Source organism: Helianthus annuus, chromosome 3 (assembly GCF_002127325.2).
Source record: "Helianthus annuus cultivar XRQ/B chromosome 3, HanXRQr2.0-SUNRISE, whole genome shotgun sequence".
NCBI lineage: Eukaryota > Viridiplantae > Streptophyta > Magnoliopsida > Asterales > Asteraceae > Helianthus > Helianthus annuus.
In genome coordinates, this window is record NC_035435.2 from 76329132 (window position 1) to 76335278 (window position 6147).

Here is a 6147-nt window from a genome sequence, read left to right on the forward strand (position 1 = left end):
AAAACAGATAGACAAGATGAATCACTTGGATCCGACTCGTGTATAGTGTAACCTTTGATTATTTTTGCACTTGTTTAAGATATTATCTTAGTTATTGTAGTAGGCCCCTCTTTTGAAGGTGACGTTACCCTCAACCCAGTAGTTTGAGTCAGCAAGGATACAATCCTAAAGGGTCGGATTATTGAAAGATAATTAATTAAGTTATTAATGCAAATTATGGTAGGCCCCTCTTTTGGAGGTGATGTTACCCTCGACTAAGTAGTCTGAGTCAGCAGGGATACAGTCCTAAATATCCGGGTTATAGTATTAATAGTAGCTTAACTTATGAGGGGATCAAAGAGTTTGGATCCCCGCCATCCAATACCATTGGGTATTGAAGGAGATCCTACTAAATTTGACACAGGTCCCTTGCAGGACCTCTAAACGCTGAACAAGGGCAAGACTCTTACCAAACCGTTCCCTTAACCCCCGACCAGGTAGCCAACATACCTCCATATAGACCGTGGAGATATGAATGGTGAAAATCTTTTATTTTATATAGACAGTAAAATAATGTCAAGACACCACAGACAAACGATAAGGAATAATCACCTTCAACATAAGAAACTAGTTATTAAAGTCATTAATACAAAACCAAATAAAAAGTGCAAAAAATTAAAAATAAAAAGTATTACACTAGACACTTGTCTTCACCAAGTGATGTAAGAGACTTAGGCAAACATGGCCTTTGATTATCAAGTTCTCTTACGATCAATCTTGGATCCCGAGACGACTCACACACTCTATGATGGACAATGGATGATGGTGGTGGATGATGGTGTTATGGTGGTGGTGGGTGGTGGGTGAAGTGTGAGAGAGGTGGTGTGCCAAGGGATGAGTTGAAATGGCTCCAAGCACTCCTATTTATAGGCTGAACAGAAGCCTGAACACGGCCCCGTGCCCGCTGGGCACGGCCCCGTGTCCGTCTGACACTCTCTCTCTTCATTAATTATAATTCGCAATTAAAATAAATGCGCCTGCAGTACTCTGACCATGCCCCCGTGTCCGCTGGGCACGGCCCCGTGGTGGGCAATAGAAGCTTCTATTAGTTTGTCTTTTCTGCTGCTTCTTGGGCACGACCCCGTGCTCGCTGGGCACGGGGCGTGTTCAGTCTTCTGCTTTCTCTGTTTTGCTTGGGAGGATGCTGTCGAGGGGTCGGGCAATCCACTTTTATCCCTTTCTTGTATTTATGTTAGATTTTGCTGTCTTTTTGCTTCTTTTGTTAATTTGAGCTCATTTAATCCTGAAAATACAAAAGGAAGACAAAAACACACTTTTTCCAACATTAGTACTAAAAAAGGGTTAGTTTTATGCCACAATTGATATAATTTATATGTTGCATTTTGCGCGTATCAAATACCCCCACACTTGAATCTTTGCTTGTACTCAAGAAAAACTCTTTATAATGTGGCTTTATTCACTCCCAAATGGAATGGGTAGAAGAGAAGGTTTTTGGGCTTGTCATAGAGTGTTAGGAATTTCCAAGATCGTTTAGGTTTTTTTTTTTTTTATTTACAATCCTATTCGTCATGATTTATTAAAAACATTTCATAAGATAAATTATTTATTAAGGCATAACATACCTTTTTAAAATTCCATTTATATACAAGTTCACATACCTCACGGGGAAATCACTCACACTCGGCCGAAGGTGTATTTTTAGTGAATCACTCGAGAGCGGCGTGGAACTTATTTCTACCATAAGCTTGCCAAGCAATCAATCCTCCTCCTTTTTAACTTTATACCTTTGTAAATATCAAGAGGACTGTTTGGGTGAAGGGTTAGGCTTGGCTAAAGGTGGGTGGTTGGGTTAGTGGTTAGTTGAAAAGGGCGAAAGGCGTAAAAAGCGTTGGTTTTCGTAAAACATTTTGTTTTTGTGACTTTTTATTTTTAATGAAGTATTTATTCAAACAAGCTTTTGTTTGAGGAGCTTTGTTTGTTTATTTTCAACTTCATCATCATTTTTTTTCAAGAGTCACATGAAAACCAAGCTTTGTTACTAAAATAAGGGGTAAAAAAATGAAAAAGGGATTTTGGTGGGTAAAAAGGGTTTTGGGTTAAGAAATGAAAAGGTTTAGGCTCAAAGGGGTTAACTAGGGGGAATTTTTGGGTAGGTAAAAAGAAAAATGAAAATAATTGTGTTGAAAGAGAAAAGGGTTAGTCCTAATGCCTCCATCATTTACTTACTTGGGTTTAATTTGGTAAGGACCGGGAATGAATTATCGTGGCAAGTTCTAGAGTCGTAAGAACCAAGCGGCTATTCACACTAGAAACGAAAAATGAGCATTTAGTGTAAAGATATGTATTTGGATGCTCTTTAAATGCTCAAAACTCACTTTTGTGGGAATGGGTTTTTACGTGATCAAGTATATATAATCAAATTTTAACTAAGTTTCTTATGTCGTTTCATAATTTTCTTATGTTGGTTCTTTTTATCACGACGCTATCGGTTGTAAATTTGTTAAAATAAAACCTTGTTAGAATTAGAATTCCCAACTTAAAGTTAGCCAAGTAAAAAAAATTGAAAATTTTTGAAAAAAAATTGGGGTGATTAGCGATTCCAATAGAGTTTTGTGTAAGGCTTGTTATTAGGACTTGCAAAATTCAAGGTTTTAGCATCCCCCCCCCCCACAATTAAATTACACATTGTCCTCAACGTGTCCCAAAAAATAAATTTTTAGGTTAATTGAATGTGTAAAATGGTGTTTAAAGCAAAATTTTATGTTACTGGCAATCTGGACACGGCCCCGTGGTGACCGGGCACGGCCCCGTGTTTAGGTGCCAGTGAGAAAAACTAAAGAAAAGAAACAGAAGCCTGGACACGGGGGCGTGTTCAGTGAACACGACCCGTGTCCAGTTACCTGAACTGGGCAATTTCCTGCAGGATGTTCAGCACGGGGCCGTGTTGGCTGGACACGGCCCGTGCTGAGCTTACTGTAATGAAGAAATTGTTGTCGGATGGCCCTGTTTTCGTGCATGGGGCCATGTTTCTCGTTTCCCTTGTTATCCTTGACCATCCCGAGTGTGTTTTATTCTTGCAAATTAAAATTAAAAGATTAAACTTAAACTAAGGATAGTTCCGCGGAATGCCTCCGTGGTGCGCCACGTTTATAAGGGTCCTTGGCTAGACCCAAGACGAGGTTATATGTTTTCCGAGCAGGATGTTTTGCATCCCATGTTGCACCGTCGGAGAGCATCATCCAAACTCGAATCAATAACCTTCATGTAATTGACCGGGTCATCGTCCTCTATTCTCTTCCCAACCCCGAACTTTACTTCATTATCCCCAAATTTCAAAGTGAGTGTTCCGTCATTCATGTCCACCACTGCTTGTGCGGTGGTGAGAAATGGTCTCCCTAGTATGAGGGGGACTTCGGTGTCTTCTTCCATATCAAGTATGACAAAGTCGGCCGGGTAGACGAAATTGTCGACCTTGACTTGGTGATTTTCAATGACACCTTGCGGGAATTTGACGGATCGATCAGCAAGTTGTATGCTTATTTTTGTAGGACTCGTTTTTCCTAGGCCGAGTCTTTTGAACATTGATGAGGGCATGAGGTTAATGCTAGCCCCAAGGTCGGCTAGTGCATTACGAACGGGGGAGTCCCCGATCGAGCAAGGAATTGTGAAGCTTCCGGGATCAATTTTCTTTTGGGGGAGTTTGTTGAGTACGAGGGCAGAGCATTGTTCGCCTAAGTTAACTAATTGCAATGTTTCAATTTTCCTTTTATGAGTGAGGAAGTCCCTCATGAACTTAGAGTATTTAGGCATTTGGGTTAGGACGTCAATGAAAGGAATGTTGACATGCAATTGTTTTAGTAGACTTTCAAATTTTGCGAATTGCTCATTGGTCTTCTGACGGATTAACCTAACGGGGTACGGAACCGGAGGAGCCTTGGTGGGCTCTGATGGTGGGGAAGTAACCTTCTCTTGGTGGGGCGGTGATGTGATCTCCTCAGTAGGCGGTGGCCCTTCCTCGGGACCCACGGTATGGTTCTGTAAGGTGATGAGATGAACTTGCGCCTTTGGGTTTGTTTCGGTATTACTTGGTAACGCGCCTTGCGGTCTCTCGGAGAAATTCTGGGCTAGTTGATTTATTTGTTTTTCGATATTTTGTATACTAGCTTGTTGATTTCTAAAATTTGATTCTAATTGTAGAAACCTATCCGAGTTTTTCTTTTCAGTGTCGGAGATAAGGCGAGATATAGTATCTTCAAGCCTTTCTCGTCCACCTTGTTGTTGAGGGAAATTTTGTGACTCGTTTCTTGGTTGTTGAAAGTTTGTTCGTTGATTTTGTTGGTTAGTACTATTGCCGGGTTCTCTCCAACCAAGGTTAGGGTGGTTTCGCCATCCTTGGTTGTAGGTGCCCGTTGGAGGACCCGACGACCTAGGTCTATTATCAATGTAGTTTACCGATTCTGTTTGATCATCTGTTTCTTTCATACAACTCCAATTTTCATGTGGCCCACCACACCCTTCACAAGCCATAACCGAGACTGTTTTTGTCATCTCTAACTTTTTAATTTTAGAAGAAAGGGCCTCGATTTGGGCTTGTAAAGAGGTGCTTTCATCAACCTTATAGGCGCCCAGGGCAATAGATTTATTGCCTCGGGGAGTGTGCCACTGGAAATTGGTTTGAGCAATTTACTCAATTTGATTATATATTTCATGCGGGCGGCGATTACCTAAAAGTCCCCCGGAGCTAGAGTCAAGTGTTTGTCTTGTGTGTGGCAACAACCCATTATAGAAAGTGGATACTTGTTGCCATATCGCAAGACCGTGATGAGGACACTTTCGCAATAGCTCCTTGAACCTTTCCCAAGTTTCATATAAGGATTCCCCGTCCTCTTGTGAATAGGTATTAATTTCAGTCATTAATTTAGCCGTTTTAGCGGGAGGGAATTACTTATATAGAAATTTTTGGGCTAGTTCATCCCAGGTGTTTACCTATCCAGCTGGGAGGGCGTTAAGCCAAGCCTTTGCTCGGTCTTTTAGTGAAAAAGGAAACATTCGGAGGTGGATGGCGTCATTTGATGCTCCATTGATCCGAAAGGTATCACTTATTTCTAAGAAATTAGTAATATGTAGATGGGGGTCCTCGTCCGCAAGCCCATGGAAGGTTGCAGAGTTTTGAAGCATCTGTATCAAATGCGGCCGAAGTTCGAAGTTATTGGCTTCAACATTTGGTGCATTGATAGCGACGCCGAGATTACCTACGGTGGGTCGTAGATAATCCATGAGGGTACGTTGGTCTGCCATTGGAAGTGGGTTCCCCGAAACCTTCTCTTGGTTTTTAGCTTTGAATCTTTTTCTGATAAAGCGTTCGGGTTCTTCTAGAGGTTCTTTTATGTCTTTATTAGAACTGGAGCTCATACACTACGTAGAGGTGGCGTCTGGTTCCAAGTCCTGCAACAAAAACAGAAAAGAATGTTGGTCAGAAGGTTCACTACGGCCCCGTGCTCAATGAACACGGCCCGTGGTCGGAGTTACAGTGATTGTTTTCCGGATCCCTGTTACTGGAGAGTTGGACACGGCCCGGTGTTGCACCGACACGGCCCCGTGGTCAGCCTTCTGTAACTCGTAAAACGAAAAACTTCCAGTAACACTGCTGGGCACGGCCCGTGTCCGACCAGGCACGGCCCGTGCTGAGCTCTGTAGAAGCTGAAAAACTAGAAAAATCCTAAAAAGAATAAAAATAAAAAAAGTGATTAGGCCGTTGATTCCTAACTTTCTTAAAATCCTTGTGTCCCCGGCAACGGCGCCAAAAACTTGATGCATGCTAGTGTGTATATGTTTTAGGTATATATTTTAAGCCCTTTTTACACTTTTTAGCCAAGTTTTAAATTTATAAAACACGATATTTACTAACACTACACACACATATGGGCAAGTGCACCCATCGTGGACGTAGTATAGTGTTGGTAAGATACCGAGGTCGTCCAAGGACACAAGAGCTTTTAGTACCGATTTATCCTCAACGTCTAATCAAATCAAAATGTTAGAAAAGATTTTTAAAACTAAGAAAATAAAACTAACTAAATGCTGAAAAATAAAAATAAAAGTAAAAACAGATAGACAAGATGAATCACTTGGATCCGACTCGTGTAT

General features: G+C 41.4%; 1 non-coding gene across 1 annotated transcript; it reads left to right on the top strand.

The window, feature by feature from the left end:
- The first annotated feature begins 4813 nt into the window (after positions 1–4813).
- Positions 4814–4920, top strand: LOC118490895. The gene has a single exon (XR_004890120.1). It is a non-coding gene; the product is annotated as a small nucleolar RNA R71 (small nucleolar RNA).
- Positions 4921–6147: the final 1227 nt, after the last annotated feature.